Here is a 25,778-nt window from a genome sequence, read left to right as displayed (position 1 = left end):
TCTTGCTAAATTAAAGGCTCATAACACAATCTGTTCTCAGAGAACTTCCTCTCTGAGATTAGCTAGTAATATATTGGGTAGTATAAGAATACCTGTGTAGCAATCTCATTTGAATTCTCAACGAAGATAAAACCTGGTGACACTACTTTAGAAATTGCACAGGAAGGTCTTTACAAATAGAGTGTTTGGTGGAAGTGGCTAGATCCTTGTAATTGATTGCTGTGTCCTTTGGCATTTCAGTTCCTGGGATTAAAAGTTCACTGCGTTCCCATTAATTTATTACTAGATTAACTCCTTTCATTCTCATCAGAGCTCTTTGAGGTTGAAACTGTTATCATTGCTTTTATTTAGATGAGGAAACTGAGGCAGAGAGATTAATTTGCCCAAGGTCCTAGTCTGTAAAAAGTGAGAGATGAAATTGTAACACTGCCCAGCTGGTTCCAAAGAACCGCCTTATAACAACTGCAAGGCCTCCTTTAATTCGCTGTGATTTGCTAATAAATGCTTGGCTGACTTCCTGCAATTTCAGAATTCATTTATTTCATCTAAAATATATGTGTCTTTATGTGTATAGTCACAAAACTAAAATGTAGTACTTTGAAATTACGCAAGTGATGCGCACTTCTGAAAGAGGTAGCTATTATAGGACACTGAAGAAAATGAAAACCACTAATAAATTCCAACCCACGACTATTTTTGTGCTCATATTTTGCCATCTATCTTTTATATGGTTTTAAAATCCGTATTTATTATATATAATTTAGGTATAAGATTATGTACCTGGTTGTTTATCACTTTGTTTTTTAACTTTACAATATGCTGTGGACATGTTTTCCCATCCAAGTACAATTCATAATATTTATTCTCACAACACATTGTTATATATAGCTCTGTCATAGTATGTTGAACATCCCCTGTAGATGAGCATTTAGGCTACTTCCTATTTGTAGTGATAAAGAACACACTGATCAGCTTCTGCATACATATTTTTCTTTGGCTTTACTCCTTCTTTGGAATAATTCCTTGTAGTGTAATTACAGTTATTTGTAAGAGAAAATACATGACTGTTATCTAGTGGTAATGTCCAAGTCACTGTCCTCTAAAGGAGTAATTTTTAAGATGCAAAAAAAGTCAGTAACTGAAAAATGCATGGGGAATATTATCCTAGAAATATGTAAGGATTAACTGTTAAATTGTAATTAACTTACTTAAGGGTGATGTAAAGGATTCAGAGGAAAACAAATGATAATCACTAACAGTCATTTCTTACCACGCCTATGCGCTGTAATACATGGTGCACAGTCAGGTGTGTTGTTTAATATGCTTACCTTGTGTTACATTTGCAGCATATTTAGAGGAATTCATTTTCAAGCAGCACTCATTTTTCTAAGAAGAGTGGATTTAAATATTTTAATTGAAAGCAGATCTTCAGACAGTTGCCCTATTTTTTCAGGGAGAATTTCTCTTTTTCTTCTTTTTAAAAATTTTGTCTCTGTGGGTAACATTCTTGCTACCCTGAATTCCTTAACATAATTGTAAAGGTGTTCACCTTCCTAGGATGTATGCTGGAAATATCAATAATGTGGTGGGCTTTGAGGGGTATGAGAGAAGAAAAGGAGTTCTATATATTTTTCTTCAATAATCTTTATTTTTATTTAATAATTCTTATTTTCAGATGCTGCACTTACATATATATTCTACTAGAAAGTACTTTTTCATGATATTTCATAATATCAAATAGAATGTTGTTCATTGTTTTTTAGTGAAGCATTGAAAGCCAGAAGCAAGAATATTTTCTCAAATAACACTGCATTTATGCTTCCTGCATGCTAAAAATACTGAGGCTTAGGTCATTCTTAACCATACACTTATGATAATATGTGTGATATCATTTATATAGGCTGTAACTAGGCAAATTAAATACGGTTTACATATGGGAATCTAAACATTTACAACTTCTACCTTAGGGAAAGATACTTTACTTGAAAGTAATCATTTGCTTTTTTAAAGTAAAAGCAGACTCAGTGTGGGACTTTTGAAATTTCTTCCTTAATACACTCAGAAATGAGCAGAACTTTTAATCTAGTACTTATTTTTTTTAGTATAGCTGTTTTGCAAATCATGTTGTAATTGACAGCAATTTGGGTTATATATTAGGAGACAGGCGTATTTATGATTTATTCTTCCTGATATCCAGTTTACAACCCTGAATTTTCTTGATAATTTTCTTGATAATTTTCTTGATAATTTCTATCTACTTTGTGTGAATTATAAAGCTAATTCACAGACAGTTAAGATTTTGGAATGTGAATTTTTTTGAATGCACTGTCTAGGGCCTACCTTAGTATGCCTCTAATAACTTTATGCCGTGTGGATATAGGATGATTTTTTTCTTATTTGTTTGTTTGTTTATTTATTTATTTATTTCAGAGCTTGCCTCAAGTTCATATGGGATTTGAATATTCAGTCTGGTTACTTTTTGGTTCTGTGCCCAGCGCTTTGAGGTTGGAGTTGGGTTTGGAAGTGGGTATGCTCCACCTTACTCCAGCTGTGGTTCAGACATGACTGGATTTTTTTTTTTCGGGTAAAATTAGGTTTTATGTTTTCTTTTGACTCTTCCCTTGTGACACAGTGGAAAGTTCACTGGATTGGAGGAAAGAAGGCTTTGTGTTCTAGACTCGCTTTGTGACTAACTAGCTGTGTGATCCTAGGTGAGTCACTCAATCCTTATGCACCATTTCCTGCATTGGAAAATTATAGACAGAGTGTGCTCTTGCTCAGATCTCTTTAAAATTGCAAATTCTGGAGCCAACTGAGTTTCCTGTAAAACCTTAAACATTCAGATGTGTGAATTGATACCCAAGGCAGCTTTAAGACCAAAATCCTGTATTTTAAATTCAGTGATATTGGTGTCCAAAGAGGTAGCATACATTTGAAGAACAGGTTCTTAAATGTGACTTTCATTGATGGCTAAGAATCCATGGGTTATAAATAACTGTCACACATACAGTCTGAAATCTTCAAAAATTATATTCTTTGGCCCTGTCTCACCCAAGAAAGCTCGTTCTTTGGAAAAGACTTGTTGCAAAGGATCATATTATTAGGGGGGCTGCTTATGAATGAAGATAAAGGGAGGAATGCACAATGAGAAATGAAGTCATTCTGGTGAGAACGTGACATGCTTGAAGTCTATTTCCTCAGTTTCTTGGCATTGAGTAATGGTGCCTGCTGTGTTCCCAGTCAGATGTTCAATCAGAATTTTGGGTGCAGAAACTAATTTTAGTAGGTGGGGTGCAACTTTCTTATGAGTCCATGAATAGACTCTAATCCCAGCTGTTTCATTACAATTATAAAAATAAAATTGGCTGTGAATCATTCGAACTCTTTAATGGATGTGCATAATTCAGCTTCATCCCACAGAAATCTGAAAACTATAAACCTATCTTAGTTCTTTATGTTTCTTCAGAGTTCATATTTCATTATTTATAGATGAGTTTCTTGAAGTGCGGGTGGTCGTGATGAATGTGACTGTGTGTCTCCTGGGGTCTTGGGGTTTTCAGGAGAGGAGTGGCCTTTAGGATGAAACTGAGGATCGAGTGGAGAAGGGTCTAAGGGACAGGGTGGAAGAAAAGAGAAAAACTTCTTAATTTAATACTCCTTGGTATTTTCTTTCCCATTAAAAATATATGTTTATTTTAGATTATAGTTTTGGAAAATATAAGCAAAAGGAAGAAAATGCAAGTAAAAACATGTATCCTTTTGTGGCAATAAACACATATGTACACTGTCGTACATACTCACACAGAGGCATACAAGCCACAAACATGGATTTCTAAGTATTATAAATGGCTTCCAATTTCATTTTATAATACTTATAAATAGTTTTCCATAGCAGTGTCTGTGTACTCGGCATCATCACATTGATTGACTTCATAGTATTTCCTTGTATGTGGTACTGATTGTCCTAGAGAAATTGATTGCCCCTTGCTGGATATATATTTCCAGTTTTTGCTCTTACAAATACTGCAGCATTGAATAGATTTGTAGCTAAATAATTGCATCTTGCTTGAAATTTTAAATGTTTAAAATTAGTGTCCCAATAATCAGGCTTCTCTGTGAGTTGACACTGAAGTGCATTTATTGGCAAGTGTAGGTCCCTTTACCTGGCTTTGTGTATGTACTCCTGGGAAACAGGAAAACTATCCTTTCTTGACGTTCATTAGTTAGAATTGCCTCACAGTGGTAGTCAAGAAATAGAAACCCTAACATTTTCTTTAAACATTATTATAGGGGAGAAAGTTAATAACTATGATGGTTTGAATAAATGCGTTTCTGAAGCTGGAACAGAATCTGTGAGGTATCTATTTCACTTTTATAGTTGAAAGGTAGATTCCTTAGTCACCTTGATGCTTAGTGTGTATTTCAATAGTATAATGTCCGGAAGTGAGTATGACAAGGTTTTAAATACACACGGTGTTTCCAAGAGGTGTTGTAAAGGTAGTAGGTTTTGGTGCTCACATAGATTTGAGACTAACAGCTACTCGGTTAAATGTTTGGCACCCAGACCCCTTTTTGATATGCTTGAATTTATTTAAATTTGTTCGGGCATTTTTCTCAGTTTACTGTAAGAATGAAAACCAGGTATTAAAAAAAGGAGAAAACTATTCCTATACACACCCCGTATCTTTTCACTTGTTTTCCCAAGCATCATAATGGTATATAAAAAATTATTTTAGGAGAGTAGAGATCAGCTATAGCTCATCGTTGGCGAAATTTCAACTAAATGTTGTTTTGTTCGTAGGATGTAAATGCAGGTTGTGTATGTCCAAGTTGAAATATGATGATGCTCACCTAGCTTGAGGATTTACTTTCAGAGAAGCAACACATAATAGAACAAACTAATCTAGGCATGAAATAAATAGAAAATTTAAAAGATGAGGATAGCTTTGTAGAATCAATTCCTGAACCACCAGTCTCTGACTGTCCTCATCATCCTGTAAATACTGATTTAGTACCTACTAGATTTCAGAAAATGTGCTGCCATATAAAAAGCATGAAGATGAGTAAATCAGAGTTTCTTCCCTCAAGTTTCATATGGCAGATTATCGGTGATCAGACAAGCAGCTGTGGTACAAGTGAGAAGGTTAAGGGGAGAAGAAACCAACTTTGTGTATTTAAAGAGGAAGATACCCCATTCAATTGAGAAAATAAAGTTGGTTGTCACAAAAGATTTTTCTGAGCTTATTTTGGAAAGCTTTTATCAGGTAAACTTGCTCATATAGAGAATAAGCCTTACAGAGAAAATAGCATGATGGAAAACTACGTGTGGTATAGTTTGGGGAGCTAGGACCTGACATATAGGTTAGGAGAATTTCCTTAAATGCTTTTTTGAAAATTTTTATTTTAGAAGAAAATAGGGAACTCTTCTAGGTTTGGGGCCAAGGATAACTTGATGAAACCTTTAAGAAAATTAATATAGCATTTTACATAGGTTAGCTTTGAAGAGGGGTAGATGGGTAGTGTTTGGGATGAGGAAGATTAATTGTCTTTTAAACCCATTATTCTATCAGTGATAACAAGGATATCAAAATAGTAAATAGTAAATAAAGGAAATAATTTCTGTATCTGTGCCAAATGCAGAATCTTCCATAGTTAACAAAGGTTGTATAGAACAGGTGACTTTGTGGGGTTTTTTATAACTGGGAGAGATGAATAACAGCCATCATTTGAGACACACTACTGGACAACTTCTCCTCTTTATTTGTAGTAGTTTATTTAATACTATAATGCTTTGGCATAACTGCTATCTTTAATTCCATTTCGCAGAGAGGAAGGGAGCCTCAGAAATGTTACGTCATTTGCCCAAAGTTACCCATCTAGTGAGTGACTGGATCAAACTGGATCATGTCCACAGAGTCTGGTTTCAGAAATCCATACTCTTTACTATATTTCCTCTCAAAAAATGGTAGTGGCATTAGCAGATCTCCAAAGTCAGCTGTTTTGTAGCAGAGAATTTGTGAATCAGGTATATGCCTACAAGTCTGAAGAGCATTCAGATTAAAATATCTAATGGATAGATGGAAATGGCTGCTCTTGTAGAGGATGTGGAATGACTTCTAAAAGCATTGACAATTATTTAAAGTTGAATATATATTGAAAGCATAGTTTGTATAAAATATTATTGGAACAGTGTCAACAAGGATAAGCCAAAGATACCGATTCTTTAAGTCTTGCAAAACATTAATGAAGATCATTTTCAGGAAATTGAATAGAGCAGAGGTAAAGGAACGTCAGGTGCCACAGAGTGAAACAAAATTTTGTCTTATTGTAGAGGAGAAAATGACCACATTCTGATTCAACCATCCAGGAAGATTTTCTGGAACTGGTTGTTTATCCATTGGTTCTTGAGAAAGTGATGTTCGGGAAAACTAAGCGAAAATCAAATTGCAGAAATTTAAAGAGACTCCAAATAGAGAGTGAGCTCTCTTACTCCAGCTTTAAAAAAATTAATAAACGTAGGGGATGAGCCCCACTCTGCATTGTAGGATAGTATCTTAACATTTGTGGAATTAAAGTGGAAGATTCTCTGCACATGTCAGAATTTCTCTGTAAATGATAGGATTCAGAAACGGCGCAGACACCCAAGTTTTCAAGTGTCTTGTCATTATAGACCAATAGGGTAGAGTAAGGAAGCGCCATCTTCAGACAGGAAGATGAGTGTTCACATCAGCCTGGTTTAAAAATGCAGTAATCAGTGTAAATACGTTTCAGAAAGTTTATTTCCTTTTAACCTATTTATAAATTTGTAGGTTATGTGTGTAAATAGCTCTTATTCAAATATTATTCTACTCTTTAGGGTTATTATGTACATATGATCAAATGAAAATAAACCCAAATAATTCCTGAATGTTCATTGAAAAATGTATACTATATGCACTGTGCTTGTTGGATTGATTCATTATCCATAAGAAGTATTATATTTTAGTTTTGTATATTAGTGTTCTTACTTATTTACTGATTATTTCTCTTAGATGTAATGACTCGTTTCAATGTCTAATTTTATCATTGAGAAGAAAGAGAAATGCTTGCTTGTGATACGTCACCTGTGTACAATGACTGAAACTGTTACATAACTTAATACTGTATTACTTTAAGTCATTTTAAAAGCATTCTACTTTCCCTTTTGTTTAAAAGTCCTACAATCCCTAGAATACTGGTGCGGGTTAGTGGAAATCTTGATTAAAATCTTCCAAGTTTTAAGGCTTTCAGTTCTTGTAAACAATTTGAGAGATAGGCTCATTATTTCTTTTTATTAGTCTATATACCCATGTAATGTTAATAAGAAAAATATCAAAGTTTTTTTTTTTCTTTAGTTGTGTTGCAGTAACTACAAATTAAAATTCCTTTTAGAAAAATTGCCTGCTCTTCATTGTGTTGATCTAAAAATTTATGGTAGTTCTTTAAAAAAAATTGCTCTCAAGATATACTATAATCATTTTAAAAGTAAAGGAGCTGCCTTGAATGTACCAATTTTCCATAGCTGCCCTGAATATACCAATTTTCCATTATTTACAATAAGCCTTTTAAGTTTTATATCTAGACTGCTTTTAAAGTGGTTCTTTCAAAAGTTGCAGGACTGTGAACCCTCATCATCTGCATAATCAATTTATTCTTGCTGGAATAGCTAAGGAAGGTACAGATAGGTAAAGGGCTCTGCGTGGGGAACAGCTGTAATGCAGGTGGGTCCCACTTGGCCTCAACATGAACAGCCCAGACTCTCCAGGCTTTGTGCAGTAGGACACCCCGACTGCATTGTGTTCAGGTGCCCTCACGGCTCTTGGTTGTTCTGTTTTTCATGAACAAACATGGTGATTTGGGTTAGCGTGGGATTGGCTCTGCACCTCCATTCTGTCTAGTACTTAAGATGTTTTTCTTTTGTGAAGCTGGAGATTGAACCCAGGAGCTTCACACTGAACTGTGTCATCAGACCTTTTTCATTTATTTTATTTTGAGTCAGGGTCTTGCTGAGTTGCTACTTGTGAACTTCCTTCCTCAGCCTCCAGAGTGCTAGGATTATAAGTATATTCCTATGTGTATTTGTTTTCTTTGTTTCTTGTTGGCTCTACCAGGCTGCTCCTCTCTTAGAAGATATAGAATCAATATGTTTTTAATTGAACACAATTGTATGAGGGCATATGTATTTTTTTGTAATTTGGAAAACTTTTAAAATTTCTATATGAGACTGCCATATTGTCTATATATTTTTCTTACTGTTAAGTTTGTAATTACAAACTGAAAAATATTTGAATTTTTAGGACCTACAGATTGATAAATTGTAACCTTTGTGCATTTTTAAAAATAACTCTTAGCATATAATATTATTTAGTGAGTTGCATACTCTGAGAAAAATAATGCTAGCAATTTGGGGTTCACATAGGAATAAAAGTTTGAGTTTTATGGGAACATTTTTAAGTTTGAAATTTTTTCTGAGTTATCTAGTAAAGCAGAGATTTCTTGGGGTTCGCAGAATTTTTTTTATAAAGGAATGTAGTCAACCAATCTGCCTGTGTGTTTTTAGGTTTAAAAAAAGTTCCAGTAGACCCTAAAAGGTTTATATTTTTTACAAAGAATCATGAAATCCAAAATTAATTTTCTTCACACTATATAATTTTAAAAAAAAATTAATTTAGATTTTTGCTTAAATTTGATCAGTCTGTTCCTGGTTTGTGGAGCTCAATATCGACCACTATTGAACTCAAAATGTGAAGAAAGATTGATCGTCCTTCTCAGCTGCATGCTTCCAAGGCAGGGAAGGTTTCAGGAGATGAAGTACAGGCCTCTAGATAACAGGAAGTATGCAGTGGAATTCTTTATCTTGATTATTTCACAACCAAGTTTGTAGTGTAGAAAATGTGATATGAAAAAGAAAAAGATATTGGCAAATACCATTCCTTGAGCCTGCAGCATCTGACTTGCTAGGGACAAACCTGGAAAGTGGAGTTTGAAAGCTTTGTGCACTCAGTAATGCATCTAATGTTTCCACTACAAACCCAACCTGATCATCTTCATCGCCTTGTCTAAAGGTGACACAGATACAAGTGTAGGGTGAGATCCACAGAGACAGGTGGCTATCCCCTTCCAGCAGCTTTCTTGCTTGTTTTAGTCACCCTCTGGGAAAGTAGTAGTGGGAAAGGGGGAAGAAATGGGTGGGATGCGTGGGAATAAAGCTGGCGAATGACTCTGTTTTTAGCCCCATACTGAATGGGAGTTACCCTAGGGTACCCTTCTGGTACCAGACTCTTTTGGCTGCCTGGATTGGGATCCATGCAGAGAGAAAAGATTCATAGAGAAATAGCTAAAACCTCACTGTAATTTGTCTTACACAGTTATTTTTGTGCGTGTGGCTTACAGGAATGTAATTCCTTCAATCATTTAAAATGTGATCTAGTGAAAGTCATTGGCAGGAAATGAAATTTCACTTTGTTACTTTTTTTTTCACTTAAAGGCTAATCTGATTAGCTTTAAAACATTTGTTCATCTTTTTCTTCAGTATTTGAACTTTGCTATGGAAGGCATGTGGGTTTAAACAGTACTTGGCTTGCCATCTGCTGATGAGGGAAAGCGAGATGCCAAATCACAGTCCGGGAAAGTGTATTTCGGGAGAAGGTATTTCCATCCGGAGTGCTGTCGGCAGCCTTACAGAGTACTTTCATTGGGATTATATTGATATTGTTAGTAAGAGGAGCCTATTTGCTGATTTGATGGAAACTATAGAATCAGAAAGTTTCTGTGTCTGTTGAGAGATATGGGACTTGGTGAATTTTTGGTCCCATTAATTATAGTGCTTTTTTCTTCCTAAGGTAGTCATTTGTAGAAGACACTTTTCTGATGATATTTTTTAAAAGCAGTGGTACCTTTTATATCTCGTGCTGGAAATTAGAACGCAAAAGATCAGTTTTTTCAGATGAATCTGCAAAATAAAGAACTATATATTTTTTTACAATATTTTTGTGGTAAACTATTTTGAAAATCTGTGTTGACCTTGTGGAGTTTAGAAAGAAGAAGGAAAAGGGAATGTCCACTGTTAGGATCTTAAACACTGAAAAAGACTCCAGGCATTGTCACAAGAATCCTCTCTGAGTCCTCCGATCAGCTCTGTGAGATGGGGCAGCTGGAATTCGTGAAGACACTAACGCACGAAGAAGTTAAGTTCTCTGGCCATATAGCACAGCTGGTTTAAAACTCTGTGCATGACAGGAATTTGACCATTGCCCCATTGACCTAGAAGGTCAGTGTGTCTTGTCCTCTGATGCTTGCTGTAGTGTGGATGCTGAGAAAGGTGTTGCTTCTACTCCAGGGCCTCCGTGAAGGAGCAGCAGGGACTCACATCGCTGTCTTGGACTAAGCAGGGTTCACAGGAGAAGTCTGCTTCAGTAATAAGAGGTGCTGAGCCTGGGTGTCCCTCCTCTAGCCAGAGTGAGTCAGTGTGACTTAGTGAGTGGTACTTTTTTTGACAAGGCCACTTGCTTTGGGTTTTGGAAGAATTTTGTGTTATCAGCCCATTCAGAACTTCTAAATCACTTCACCAGCGTTCAGTACAAATTCTGGTTCTTGCATTTGCCTTGAATATGTTTCTTAATTTCTGAAGATAAATCTTAGTATAGAGATGTATAGTTTAAAAAAAAAATCAAAACGGAGTGATCTTTTAACATTTTCTTACCCTTAACAAACGGTGTTATCAAAGTCACTAGATGTTTCTTGGCCACATTCTTGGAATTTTTGTGTCAAAGGATGTGCACTTAAGAATGTGTATAGGTAATGCTGGGCTGCTTTCTCTTTTCCAGTATCAGCAAATGATTGCAAAGGTGCTGTGTCCATTCAGACACAGGTTAGGCAAGAATGAGAAGGTAGAAATGAAAAGTCAACATGTAGAAAATATGTCTGTCACTAGGAATTGTTATATTGAGTTTTTCTGTCTGTATGGATGGCATTTGTCAGATACACTTATTTTCGACATGTTGTGAATCTTTTGTCTATGTTTGTATACTTGGAACAAGTATATCTTGGCTATAGCTGATACATACAAACCTTTCCTTTTAATGGAATAAACTACTGTAATCATCGAGATGTATTCAGAAAAAAAATGTAAAGTTTCTCTGATAAGTTAGATACACACAAGTAAAATGCAGTTTAGGATAAAAAGTGAGTTATAAATATTGCAAACACCCGATGGCGTAAAAGTGATTATTCCATTTACCTCATCATGTAGGTGTTGAAGTCCTGGAATTGACTTATTCATGATCATTTTTTTCTGTCCATTTCCCATCTTACTTACTTCCTTTCACAGAATGAGTTCATGAAATTAAATGTATTAATCCATTTTAATAACTTAGCTGTTGGACAAAATTTATTTATCACTAAACTTTTGGGTAAACTAAAATATATGATATTCTCAGATTTATCATAACTTTGTAGCTGTCTTAAAGTTTTGCAGATAATCTGAGTTGCCTTTGCTCAGTGAAGAGTCATTGTATTTCGAAGAATGGGTGGCAAAAGTAATGACATTCTGTTCTTAATTTTTTTTTCTTCTCACTCTTTTATGATTTCTGGGATACTGCCATTCTCCACATTTCCTCTGGCCTTCAGAATGCCAGCTGGCTATTAAAAAGAAAAATAAATCTAAAAGCAACAATAAAATCAGAAATCATGGCAGAGGGAACTTCATCCCAGTGTCCTGTAGGCTGGGTCTTATCCAGAGATTTTTGCTGTGTAGACATGTTGGAGACCTGGCTTCTCTCCATTTTCTGTTCTATGGACCTGTCAACTTTTCTTTCTTTTCCCTAGACTTGGAGGAGCTGTAGTACAGGTTCTCTCCATAATTCTGACCCCCCTGACTTTGGAAAATCTGGCTGGTGACTTTATGTTGTTCTAACCAGTCCAGCCTGTCTACAGATGGATGATTGTCCAGAATCCTCAGATACATGCAAATTTTTTGATCACTCCATAAAATCTTAAACCAGTACGTGATGTGTAGATAGATTCTCATTTGCCTCCACTTCCATCATGCACACACACATTGGTACCAGTCAGTAATATGGGTAGGTTCGCAGGTCCATGGTTCAGTATCTACACTTTGCCTTAAAGCAACGTTTGGATGCACACTTACCAAAGTTTATTTATAAAATAAGTATAAGTGAGATGAAAATAACAGTATGAGATCAGATAGTCTTGTTCATATGAGAATGAAGAAATTCCTTCCTCTTAAAAGTTTTGAGTAAAATGGTTTGGGGTTCTTGTAATTTGGTGTGATAATTACCATACTTCAGGGCAATCAGAATTTTGAAGTATGACACTTCTCGTTTCTTGGTGCTATTATTTTTACTGCATTAAATTTATATTTTATTTAGCCTTGCTGAATTATTTCAGTTTTCAGTGCAGTCAGTAAAGCTACGATTAACTTATATTGTTTTTGTTCACACGATCACTTTCTCATCTAGTGCATCTTGGAAAGACATCTTCTACATTTTCCACCAAATTACAGATGCTGAGACTATTCTGTAGAATTGCTTTCTTTTCCTTTTTATTGAAAATGTGTAGTACTTCAGGGAACTCACGAATGTATGTATGAAAGCCCAGGTTCATCAGATGGAAAATAAAGTCAAAACAGGAAACTTCAGTATGCTTAATTATGAAGAAAACAAACAAACAAAAAAAGCAGAGTCATTTTTCCAGTGCAGTTAAATAGAAGAGACCCATGAATATTACACTTACCTAATTAGGGTTCCCGCAAAGGAACCATCTTTAGTTTCACCTGCTTCTTCTGAGATGTCATATATGCTGTCAGACTTCACCAAATGAACACATAGTTCAGGTTTTAGAAATGGCTCTGATTCTTCTGGCTGGTCAGCCTGTTGAAAGCTGGCGTTGTACCACCTGTGAGAGGGTTCTGAACTTACAGAAGAAAAACACCTGTGGCTGTCAGCACCCCTTCCAGCAAACAGTTCATATTGCTATGCATCATTTAACTACTTTCCCTTTGTCAGCAGGAGTTTTTGTTTCACACCTGAGGGCTGTCATGTCAGGAGTAAGAATAAAGGCTCAAATCTTGGACTTAAAGTTCAACAGTGAATGAACTGGAGCCTTTTTTTTTTTTTTTTTTTTAATACCAGGGCATCTGAGTTCGAACTGTGCCCAGTGGCCTCTCCTCCCCAAGGAACAGCAACTTGTTAGACATTAGTTCCCCCTAAGTATTCTCCCTCTATTCTGTCTTCTCTTAGAAACCTGCATGTTTATTAGAAACCCTTATTTATATAGAGTAGGGAGAAATGTTTGATTGACTGTTTTATGGCCTCCTTTTCAACGTTTATGAGCATGTGCCACCATTAAAAAAAAAACCCTGAAAGTAACATCCAGTAGTGTCAACTTTCACAGGCACACCGTGGGAGCCCACAGTGAGTGGAGAATTATCCTTCCTCAAAAGAGGAACAAATTAGGCAGCGCCTGTTGTGACCTCTTGTTGCGCATGGGTATGTTCTCCTCGTCCAAGTGTGTTTCCGCATGGACAGCAGTCTTAGGTACCACGGTGAGGGGGTTGGTTGTATTCAGCATTCTGGCGTCAAAACCTGGAAGGAGCTAATTGGAACCCCATACGGTACGTGTAATGGGCACTCTCAGCTGTTTAAACATACACCAATTATTTTCAAGCTTTCCAAACCCATCTGTCACCATATTGTCCACTCCTGTGAAACAAAATTGTTATTTCTTTCTGCATAACCTGATAGAGGCCTGATTGTTTCTTGTTTCAGCAAAATTCTTATTTCTGCATCATCAAAATCTATTGTTTTTGTTGTTGTTTTTGCTGTTGGTTCACCTACCACAAATTTATTGTACCATTTCCTATTTGAAAAAGAAAAACAAAAATAGGTATAACCAGATGGCCACATCAGAAAAAATAAAATTAAGTGCTAAAGGCACTTGGTTTAGGATTAAAAATACTTCGTGAAAGCTACAGTGTTATCTTTTCTTTTCCAGGGTTCCTAGTTGAGTCAAAGTAATGTACTTTGTGGCGTCGTATTTAATCGCTGAGGTTTTCTGTCCCATTCTTCACTGTATAATGTGTAATTTGACATAGATTCCTGGCCATTGAACCTTTTTGAAAGGTTGTTAGGCTTAGTTCATAAATGGGAGTAATTGGTGTGAGATTTGAGCACTGCTCTCTGCAAGACTTGAACAATGTTAAAGATGCTTCCAGCTCTCTTGAGATTTCTGTAGGGCAGAAGAAGGGAAATATAAGCAAGTGGAAAAGTGTGTATTTTTTTTTTCCTCCAATGGTGGCAAAATCCAGAGATTTCTTGGTAACTGATTTCATTGGTTCCTGAATGTATTTTACCTCTAGCAATGTTAAATAAACCCAAGATTGCATAGGTTTCCTTTAAGAGGGATGTACTCCAGCAGTTCCCATTATCATTGCATGAGTTACCATAACATCTAATACCTCAGCTGGAGTTTAAATGTTATGACAGTTAGAGGACTTAATGTGAGTGCAGTGAAGGCTTAGAAGACCTGTGAGTACAAGTTTACAATCATGTGCTGGGCTCCCATAGAAGATTTAAATTATTAAACTAAACTTATATGGTCACTTTGACGTTTTAAGATTTTTCCATATAAATTAATGAACAAAAGGCATATCACTCCTTGGATTTGAGGTTCTTATTTCTTTTATCACATTAGCATAAGAGGAAATGAAACAGTACAAAGTTTTAATTTCCCTCACTTCTGGCTAAACCACTGGGTTAGTGATTAGCAGAGGAGACCTTCATATTATGTTTTGAGCTCTGTTCCCTGGCTGCGATTCACTCAACCTTGACGTAAATCTGAAATAAGTATTTTGTAAGGGGTTAGCCTTCTGTGCAAGGTGTGTGAGAAATGCTGCCAGACCAGGTTGGGCTCAGAATCGTGTCAGGTTGCCTTTGCCTTGGGTGGTGAATAAGAAAATTCAGACAACAGAAAAAGGATGGAAAAAATTTTGCTGAGCACACCCTCACCTGCCGCTTCTGAAGGAGTTACTGTCTTCCTTACAAGAATGGAAGGTTCCTTTTGAGTGATGAATATCTGTTGGGTGGGTTATTTTTGCTTCTTCTTTTTTTTTTTTTTTAGAAATTGCCAAGTCACTGTTAGTGGGTGCAGTGTGTCAGATGTCAGGATGGCAGACAAATACCTCCCTCCCAGCGTCCCTTTCTGATGAGGCGATGGGGTGTTGTTGGAACTGGTTGCTTCTCATTGAATCTGTGTCATCATGCCATTTGCCCTGGGTGATCAGCAGCCTTTCATGTAAACCCCAGCCAATCTAATGATAATAATGGAAAGGAAGAGAAAATATACACACCTGGGGAAGGGGGAGACAGACAAAGAGAGACTGGAAGCATTCTTTTCTTCGCTCTTCATGTCCAGATTGTCACAGGGTGTAGAAGAGTTGTACACCTTCTCCCCTTGGGTATAACTGTTCCCCCTTTCACTGAAGCAAGAAAGTTATATGGAAATAGAATTTATATTTCCATATCAGTGTGATCCCTTGTGCTTGAAAGGTTGAAAAAAAATCAAGCTTTTGTTCAATCCTCAATAATCTATTTCCAGTTATCCTGAAAGTTCTTAAAGCCACCCTCCCTCCGTATATAAAACTGAAATTCAGCATTGGTTAATCTTTTTTTTTCTTGGCAGTCACCTTGACCAACTGATTTGAGTTACCATTATTTTTTGGGAAAGAGAGGAGGGATAATTCTTAATACAGATTTATATTAAAGTGATGAACTAAAAAGTGTTTTTAAAATAAATATATATTTACATATTTATTTATTTGCTTACTTAGCAGCACTGGGAGTTGAACCTGTGGCCTTCTCACTGAACTGCATCCTCAGCCTTTTTATTTTTTTATCTTGAGACAGGTCTCGGTAAATTGCTAGATTTTGCCCAGATTGGGCTTCCCACAATAGAGGGATGACAAGTTTACAAGCATGTAGCAGTATGGCTGGCTAATAAAAAAAATTAAAATCAGTATTCAGATAAATCCAGGAAAATGGGCAAAAGTAAATAGGCATTTTCTTTATCCACTGGAAAAATCAAAATAGAATATTGAGAGTGGAAGTACAGGGAGTGAGCTCCCTGTTTCACAGAAATAACTTTAAGTAGTTCTTCAGAATTAAGGGTTTATTTTTAATATCATCAGGTTATTTTTAACCATCCTTGTGATTGTTGAGAACATGAATTATACCCGTCTAAAAACAGTTACCTTCTCACACCTGTCACCTTGGAGCCTTTAAATACTGTTATCTCTCTCTCTCTCTTTTTTTTTTGCTCCTTATTGCTGTCTTGATGTATTATTATTGCTTATTACCCAGGGAACACTTAAACAGCACCAAGAAAATTTAAATCTTTGTTTATAATTAACTTTTGAAAAACAAATTGAGATTTGTTGATCAAGACCTGTGCATTAAGTCTCACCTTCCCGTTCCAAGCTCCTTTTAGATTGGTAATCAGCAGGTGTGTGTGTGTGTCTGTGATTTTACTAATAATTGAGAACTTCCTCCTTATAGATGTATACTTTTCTGTACTTCAGTGCATGCTTGGTAATATTACTAATGGCAACCAGGGCAGATCACGCAGGTTTTTGGTTTGCTTTAGTAGCTGTCTGTGCAGGATTTGAGCCAGGAATTTGAAGATGCAGCTTGACTGTAGGTTGTTCTCTAGCTTTGTCCAGGTTATCTTTCTCCCTGTAGCAGGTTTCAGTTAATGCATTCTATTCTAAAGGTCACTAAGGATAGAATTCTGTTTTGTGGCTTTTTACATACCCCAAATCACACCCTTTGTTGATACTGGAGTTCTGAAACAATTGAGGGAGGTAAAAGGAAATAAAAGCAAGATTAGGGAAATTGAGGGAAGAAAATAGCACTTTTCCTCTGATGGAACACATGAAGAAGAATGTGGCTTGTCCTGTATTCTGATGGGCTTCTTAAAACTAAAGCCCACGGCCCCTGCCTGGTGGAGGTAGTTTGTACCTGCCTCAGGTGGACCAGAGACCACAGGCTGTGCATACAAATGACAAGATGCAGCCCTTGTTTTTGTGGTGTTTGGAGTCTGTTAGGAGAGATAATCCCTGCACACAGGTGACCAGAACATAGGTTAATATTTGGTAAGCATCCAAAGCAAGATACAGCGTTTCAAAAATAGGTGTAATATTTCCTCACCAAAGGTTTCCTTTATGAAATGTTTTGAAAGAGCTGTGTTAGTGCAAAGTAATCATAGCACTAATCCACCATCAATGTTAATGTTAGTTTTTATGAAAATAAAGCTGTGGCTTTTGTCCTGGGAGTTTTAGTAAATGTGTTAAAGGTAACGAGGAGGTAAGGGAATGTTAATGTTAAAATGGTAAGTGCTGGGGTTAGATGGCTGTTCTTCACCTCTTAAAACAAGAGGTTTCTGCATTTCAGCTGAGGTTTTACTTGGTGTTACCAACTCTGGAGGGACTTTTCATGCTGGACTTGGTGCTTCCTTCTTCAGCAGGCAACAGGAGAATGAAAATAGCAATTTGTTTCCTTGCCCTGGTGTTTGCCAGGTACCATTGTAAAAACACAAAATATGCACTGGGTACCACTTCAGGGCATTCATCCGGTTTAGTTTCTGAACGGTCCCTAAGTTGCGCCTAGAGTTGATAAAAGTAAACTTTATAAACTAATGGGCAGCATATGCCAGTGCACAAATTATTTTACTGGCTCACAGTTGTTGAAGTTTCTCTTAAATTTTCTCACAGTACGACTGATTTTGCATTTGGGACTTCCCTAAAATGGATTCAGCAGCGATTCCCTGAAATATTCAAAATAGTTCAAGGCACAAGGTAACCTAGATATTTAAACAGCCCCTTTGTACCTTAGCAACATGGTTGTTATGATTTTTTGAAAACAGCCTTTGTTTCTTTTCTCTGCTAACTTCTGGCTTTAGTCAGCAAAGATTTCTCTGCCTCATTAATGTTGTAAGGATTCTAAATAAAAATTTTCTTCAAGGATTGCTTTTTGGGCAGGCCTACTATTGATTGCTGATTTTAGTGCTTGTATCTTTCTGACCCATTTTACAACTTGCTGGAATAACCTTTTTAGATTTTGAATTCCCACAACAATCCTTTTTATATATTTGGGAACTGATTTGAGCCTTAAGTTGGTTTTTATTTTTATTCTAGTTAAAATCAAAGCAAAGCAAAACAAAACACCACACCATCAAATAGATTCTTGACAGCAGCACGAAGGAGGAGTTGTCTTTAGAGTCTCTTAAAGTATAAGTCCTTAATTCTCCTGTTCTGGGTGCCTCAGTCTCCTCCTGCCTCCTAGGATGCTTGTGATGAAAGCATAGCATTTATGCATTTATGCCTCAAGGTGCATTGCATGGAAGTATAAAATGTTGCTCCATAGAATTATATAAAATATTGAAAAGGCCAGTTTATTCACCCATTGTTTGTTGTTAAGACCAACAATTTGGTTTCATATACAGGATACAGGCAAAGGGGAGAAAACATATTTCAAAATAAGATTTTTTTAGGAGTGTGAAACATTTTTTCAGAACATGGTTGAACATTTGATAACAAATCGTATTTATAAACTTTGCATTGCCCTAAAAGTAATGTCTTCATATGGCAGTGCGTGCACTGAAGTTTGATTTATTCACACAAGCAATAAAGACAACCATGTCTCCTAGGAGCCAAGTCTTGTGCTAGGTGTTAGGGGCTAGGTACTAGGTACTAGGTATTCCATAGTGAACCAGACAGAAATACCTCTGCTCCCACGACACTTTGTTGTAGTTTTTTTCTTGTTTTGTTTTTATATATCTGAACATTTAAGGCTAAAAACCGTATCTCTGATTAGTGAGACCAGAAATAAATTAGAATGAGCTCATGCCTTCTCAACAGTCTGAAATTGACGTTAAGAATTTAGGGTTATCCAAGTAATCATGCTACATCAAAGATGAAAATCTAGATTCCAAAAACCTGTTTTAGAAGGCCAGTGAATAGCATATTCTCACTTTGGTATCAGTATTTCCAGAGCAGCTGGAGAGCATATTGATATGCTGACATGGACTTTAAGCATGGCATCTTTACTCATGTTAATACACTAGATAGAATAAACGGGGAGCACATCTTCATAGGATTTCATAATACATTTTGTCAGTCATACGTATTAATACATTTTGTTATGCTGACACATTAACATTAAAGAGTGAAAGACTGTTGGCATTATCTTGAGATTTTTATAGTGGTTAGTAAGTTTTGAAACATAGTTATATTAAAATAAAGTTCAAGAACCTTTACAGGCACCTGGACATCACAGGCATTCTGATCGTCATGTCGTCCCTTGCAAATGAGTTGTTTTAGGTACCGTCTTGTGACTACAGTTAATTTTAAATTTTACCTCTGTGTCTTTTTTTAAAAAATTACACCACATTAGCATTCTGTATCACTTGGAGTTATACTGGTGATTTTGTCATTTGTACAGTGCTTTCATATATCTAGCACATTTCCTTCTAGGTAATTTGATAACCCTAAAAGCGCATGCAATCCGTCATAAAATGATGCTTCAGAAATATAATTATAATTATGGATTTGAAAAATCTTAATGGTACAGAACCCCACAGAGTAGATGATGAAAAGAAAGCAATGATTTAAGTACAGGCCAACAATGGGAAAATATAAATCCACAAAGTGTATCTTACACTACCAGGAGAAAGTATTTTTAATTTTTAATTGCTAAACTGGTATGCAGCACTGAGAAATATTGAGAAACACTATTCCTTATGCCAAACTTGGATTCTGTGAAAGACCCATGCCAGATGCCTGAGCAGCTAAGACTCTGGTCTTGGGCCTGGTTTTCTCTTTATACAGGGAGGTGGGGTAGCTAGGCTTACACATTGTCTTGCCTTTTTATACTTAGATAATCATTTGAAAATCAAAGAGTGTTCATTGAAAGCCAATAGGCCAATTTTATGTTTATTTCATCAACCTCCAATTTAACAGTAGATGACAACTATCTTTATTAATACGATATTAAGTGAAATTTCTTTAATACTGTTTACCATCATATTTCTGTCTATTCCTGGTCATAGACTATAGTTTTCAGAGTATCTTAGAAATTTTAAGACTAAAACACTTAATCTTTTATTCCTGACATTAAGACGGGCAAAGCCATTTTTTTGGATTTGCTTTGCCAATGAGCTTTGGATTGGCCTCATAATTAGGAATCTGGTTACTTGGAATATAAGGCTACATTTTTCTCAGTTAAAAAAAATCATCTCTTAATTGTGTCATTAATTTCCATTAGAAGTAGTAGTGCTTTTGTGTATCTTAGTGTCAGTGATAAACATTAATAGTTTTAGAAATATGTTATTTTTCCCCAACGCTGGGACGGAAAACAGGCTATAGCTATGGTACTGTGGTATTCAGATGGGGACTGAACAACATTTGACCTCTAAGGGTCATCTTTATCCCCTTGTATCCAGTGCAGACTTTCAGATTTATTTGGAAAAACAGGAAGGTGTTTGTATGAGCATGGTCCATCATCGTTGGGACTTGGAACACAATGGGATGAGAGCCCATCTTGGGGAAGCAGGAAACCTCAGCACTGGGGTCAGAGATGTTGGGGGAAGGTCACAGGCAGCTTGGAGACATGGTGTACAGGCCTAGCTAGCATTGTGCAAAATGGAAAGAGCCAGTAGACACGAATGGGTTTCTGGGTCTTAGATAAGAGATTTCTAATTTAATTAGGTTATCAGATTTGCTAATGAATATTTATGTGTAAAGGACCAAAAACAAAATACTAGGACAATAGGATGTGCTTCGTGGCTTGAAAAGCTTCCAGTCTGTTTAGGAAAGCAGAACACAGGTACCTGGGTTGGAACAGGAACAGCATCTGGCGTCTTTTTCCACAGATGTGGTAGCAGAACACCATGTGAGTACTGAAAGGACACATTAAATAAAAGAGAGTGATTTTTAAGACCTGTGCATTTGACTCTGGGGCATTTGAATGAGGGTCATTGCCCACTAATTAGATAGGAAGGCATTTATAGCAATGTTTATCGGCAATTTAAACACAATTTTTGTGTCAGTTAAAAAAAAAGTTAGGAATTTAGAATATTGTGATTTTTCCAGAACAACCATTCAGGAAAAGTACATCCAGACATGTTCTCTGTTGTAAAAATGCACGGTTAGTTTTTCTTAAAAGGTCTTGTTGTTTGAATGACAAATTCAAAATTGTTTGAGAGGAGAAGCCATAGTTGCCCGCATACACCTTGACACGCATACACCTTGACACCCGGAGGTGGGCATTGTGCTGCTTTGTTTGGCCTTTGGAGTGGTTAATCAATCCATTTGTTGCTCTCGGGGAGCCCACCAGGCGGAACCCTTAGGGTGTGCTGGAGTCACATTTGCTCTTTTCTAATTCTGCAGTAGGCTTAGCATCGTCTTAGCTAACAGAGGTGCTCTTTTCGTCCGGCTGTTGGGTTCGCACAGTGGAAATGTACCGTTCCATGCCCCACCCACCTGACCTCACGCTGACGTCCTTGGCCAATCCTTCCTGCCTTCTGCTTCACATACTCTCGTCTGAAGGGAATTCATCAGCTGGGGAGGAAAAAAAAGAAAAAGAATCCTTGCCAAACAACTCTTGAGTTTTAAAATCCACGGAAAAGTTCACTAGTGGTTGATAACGTGTTGGAAACCTTCTGAGTAACTGTTAGTTTTCCTTTCTTGTTTTTAGTCACTACAAAGGGACTTTTGATGTTGATGAGAGAAGCACAAATGTTGAAATAATGTTTCATTTACCCAGTCTCCTCCCACGTTTGAACACGTGAGCTTGTGTTTAAGTGCCTGCTTGAAATTCTGCCTTGTCCCCTGCTTGTTAGAACACCAGTTATCAGGAGAGGGGACGAGAGCCCCCGAGATTTTAACTGTCTTCTGTGTCTCGGCTCAGAATCCATCCGCTCGCAGGCTGAGTGGCTGCGAAGCTCTTGCACATGTAGTGGAGTTTGCGTCCACAGTTCGTGTCTTCTCGGCTCAGCTGGGGTGTGGGGAATGAGATGCCGGGAAGCGGTGGGAAGCTATCTGTCCCTAGGAAGTGGAGGGACAGTCCCTTGGGCCGCGGTGAATCCTCCCGTTGGCACCTGCTGCCCTTCTTCATTCACGCTCATCGTCAGGCTGGTCTCTCTCCCTGTCCTGTCCTTTGTGCTCTCTTCACCTGCCCCGGGCCTCCTGTCTCCTCTTCACACTGGCAGCCTCTCAGGGGCCTCCTCTGAACCAGTGCCATCTGGGGCAGCCGCCCTTGTCTACAGCTTCATTGACTCACCTCCTCTTCTAATCTCTTTGGAAAACTTATCTCCTCTTCTTTTTGGGCCTCCTCATTGTAATTTATTTCTCTCTCCATTACTCCACTGATAAACCACACATTGAGCCAGCCTCGGAGGGCTGTGCTGTTGGATTGGTGTCAATCTTCACTGAGCTCTTTGTTGTCACCCTCGCTGGCCATGCTGGTGACTCGTTTCGCAGACAGGAACTGCAGACGGATGTCAGTTCGGAGTTTGAAAATGAAGCGGAGCTCAGTGTTGTCGCCCTGAATCATTTGATTTGTGCATTGTTTTCTCCTGAGGGTTTTGGAGTCAGACTGGTTCCAGGATAGGGGTGGGCCGTTGAGTTCAGGGGGTGCAGAAATGCGCTTCTGCTTTTCTGGGGCCTCTGGTTTGGGGTGGGCTTGTGGGCGGGGCTGGGAGGTCTGACTCCCGTCTTTAAGACAGGTGCACCCCTTAGGTCACCTCTCAGGGCTGGAAAGGAAGGGAAAAGCCCTCGCCTACCATTCATTAATGCCTAGGAATGCTGAGCTGGTTTCCCAGGCACCCTACATTTATTTGCTTTTGCATTAGCTTTGAGAATGCTTTTGAGGAACTGGTTTAACGAATGAGAAACAATGCATAAACTCTCTCGGAGAAATATTTATTAATATTCTACAGTGGAAAATAGCCCACAGTATTAAAATTGTTGCTTTAAAATAAAAATTTCCTAAATGCAATATACAAATAATTTTAAGGATTTTAGAGAAGTAAAAGTCGTTAATGAAACCTGTAAATTTAAAAACTGAGTGGAGCAAATGCTTAGCTATCAGAAACTGATACATAAGTTCATTAAAATGCTGTTTTAATTGTATAGGAGATATCAGTAAATTTATATATTCTCCATTTACATGTTCTTCATAATCAGATCAGAAATTTATAATAATATCCTAAATTTCAAGGATTACTTGTTAAAGGATTCAGTAATTTTAATATGAATTTGTTTCCTTCTATGCTGCTGTGAAAATGAGGAAAATCAATAAAAGCTTCTGAAGAATAAACTCATAATCATTTTTTCAACTTAGAAAACTAAATGATTGGTACATAAGCTGCTTAGTATATGTAGTGACATTTGCACTTGCCTGAATAGTTTATTACTTGCTAACATTTACTTTTAAATATTAAAAAGTTACTTTTTAAAGAGGAAACTAGGATATTGGGAAATAACTTCAAAAAAGATAAGTAGCAATGGAGTGCTATTCTAGAAAAGTGTTTAACAATATGTCAGTATAAAGCTCACGTTAGTGTGTAAGTGTACTGTGTAATAGAAGAAGAAATGCAAACTGCTTTTTGGCGAATGGACATACAGTATACATGTATTTAGAGTAAGGAAAATGTTCATTTGTTTATTCATTCATTCCTTATTTATTTTAACAACTATTTATAGAACATTTATTCTAAATGAGCCAGGCACTGATCAGGACATTGCAATTACAAAATTCAAATATCCATGGTCCCTGCCCCATTAAAGTTTGTTTCAGTAATCTTGACAAAAGACTGTTACACAAAAGATAAAAAACAGATTAGTGACTGGGGCCTGTGGCTCAGTGGCCCAGAGCATGTTTAGACCGTGCTTAGCCTGGGGTTCAATTCCTAGGACCAAAATAAATAAATAAATAAATAAATAAATAAATAGAGGTTGTTTACTTAGCATGATAATGAAATATCACAGCCCGTATATAACACGTATAAATATATAATTATTGATGCTTATTTAAGAATGAAGCTCTGCATACCTTGGGGGGACACCTGATTTCCCCAGGCCGCACTGATCCATTTTGACATTTCAGTGTTCCGGGAGTACATAGTCTGTGATCATTGTTCTAGGTCAAATTGTAATTAGTTATTTCTTGGATGGACCGTGCCCGGATTAAAGTTTGAAGGTAAGAGCACTTGAGGGAAAAGGTGCTGACAGATGACAACTTCAGCAGGTTATGTAAGGGGAGACTTGAGTGCTAATCAGAATACTTACAGTGACTAAGTCATTACATAGCTGAAACGGTACCGTTTGCTGGTTGTATTTACTTAATTTACTTTGGAAATTACTATGCTATAGTTTGGAATTAAAAATAATTTATTTCAATTTCTGTAACAAAGAGATATAAAAACTATGGCCAGTTGCTCTGTATTATACTTAGAAATTTTGGTTGAGAATTATACTTCAATTTTTCTAAGTGAAAATAGAAAAAAATGGAAACAAATCTTTTGTGCATAGGGAGAGGAGGGAGCAGGAGGGGAGGAGGGAAATGGGATAAAATAAAATAAAATTTATTTTTTAAAAATTCTCCCCTTTGTACCTGTGTGTTCAGTTTTACACACCTGGAAACTAATCTTTGCATGCAAGGAGCAGGAATATTGATGTAAGCCAATGAAGTAGCAGGAGCAGACTAGATCACAGTATCTTTTTTTATAAAAAGAGATGAAGTGACTTCGTCAATACATTTCACCATTTTGGACTCCAGAGCACATTATCTAACTTCATTCGTCCTCTGGATCTCAGACAGATTTTTAATTTTTTGGAAAAGCCTTGTGGCACACTTCATCTGCAGATCCTTCCCAAAGGGAGCAAAAAAAAAGCCTATCCTGTTAGATTTGGTGACACAAAGGTCAAAAGATAAACTGTAAATGATACCTGTGTTTATTTTTTTGACAGTGTTAAATTAGCAACCTCTCAGCCCTCTCTTGGAGAAGAACAGCCCGAGTAATTGAACATATCGCTGGGGAGCTTGCTTGGTTAAGCTGATTCCTATTATGTTGACTTGTCAGGGGCCAATAATTAAAGCTGAAGAGTGATGCTCATTAGTGTCTGCAAGATGATTCAAGGAATAAGAGGGAGAAGTCCTTGAGGCACACCTGCAAGGCGCAGGGCCTGCCTGGAGGTGAGAGCAGACAGCCTAGCCTGGCTTGCTTTTCTGCTGCGTTAGCAATGCAGCTCTGAAAGGGGGTGCACGGATTTAAGTGTTGCAAATGTATTCTCTCCAGCTTAGATTATAAAATGCATTTTACTTTTGCCTTTGAACATGATTTTGTTCCGTGTAATCATATTCTGCTCAGTTATGTTCTTAATGGTATATAAGATGTTTTAGAAAATAGATACAAATCTGTTCAAAAGCACTTTGAAAAAAAATGTTATACTAGTAATCATTTCATTCATTTTTACTGGAAGCATCATAATAATCAGAATCTACCCTGCTTCTTTGAACCCTCTCTCAGGACTGTGCACAGAAAACATGAGAGTTATCCAGGTTTGACAAGGAGGACTCTAGTTGCGTCTGTTTGTCACATTTACTTTGTAAAAATGGAATTTTAAGATGTGTATTTAACCTGAATGAAACCACACACAGTACACAGGCATTGACAGCAGAGAGGCC

General features: G+C 37.0%; 1 protein-coding gene and 1 long non-coding RNA gene across 8 annotated transcripts in view; one reads left to right on the top strand and one right to left on the bottom strand.

Moving 5' to 3' along the window:
* Positions 1 to 25,778, top strand: part of Trps1 (transcriptional repressor GATA binding 1) — a 238,130-nt gene that overhangs the window by 79,832 nt on the left and 132,520 nt on the right. The window lies entirely within an intron of this gene.
* On the bottom strand, positions 1,499 to 24,490 carry LOC147824100 (uncharacterized). Its single transcript, XR_015442893.1, has 3 exons — positions 24,144 to 24,490; positions 12,772 to 20,988; positions 1,499 to 3,608 (listed from the first exon to the last, which is right to left on the bottom strand). It is a non-coding gene; the product is annotated as an uncharacterized LOC147824100 (long non-coding RNA).

The sequence above is a fragment of the Heterocephalus glaber genome, unplaced genomic scaffold (assembly GCF_053883595.1).
Source record: "Heterocephalus glaber isolate CG9 unplaced genomic scaffold, H.glaber_assembly_v1.0 deba00001555, whole genome shotgun sequence".
Taxonomy (NCBI): Eukaryota; Metazoa; Chordata; class Mammalia; order Rodentia; family Bathyergidae; genus Heterocephalus; species Heterocephalus glaber.
Note: the sequence above shows the minus strand (reverse complement) of the source record. Positions and strands in the feature narration are given on the sequence as shown.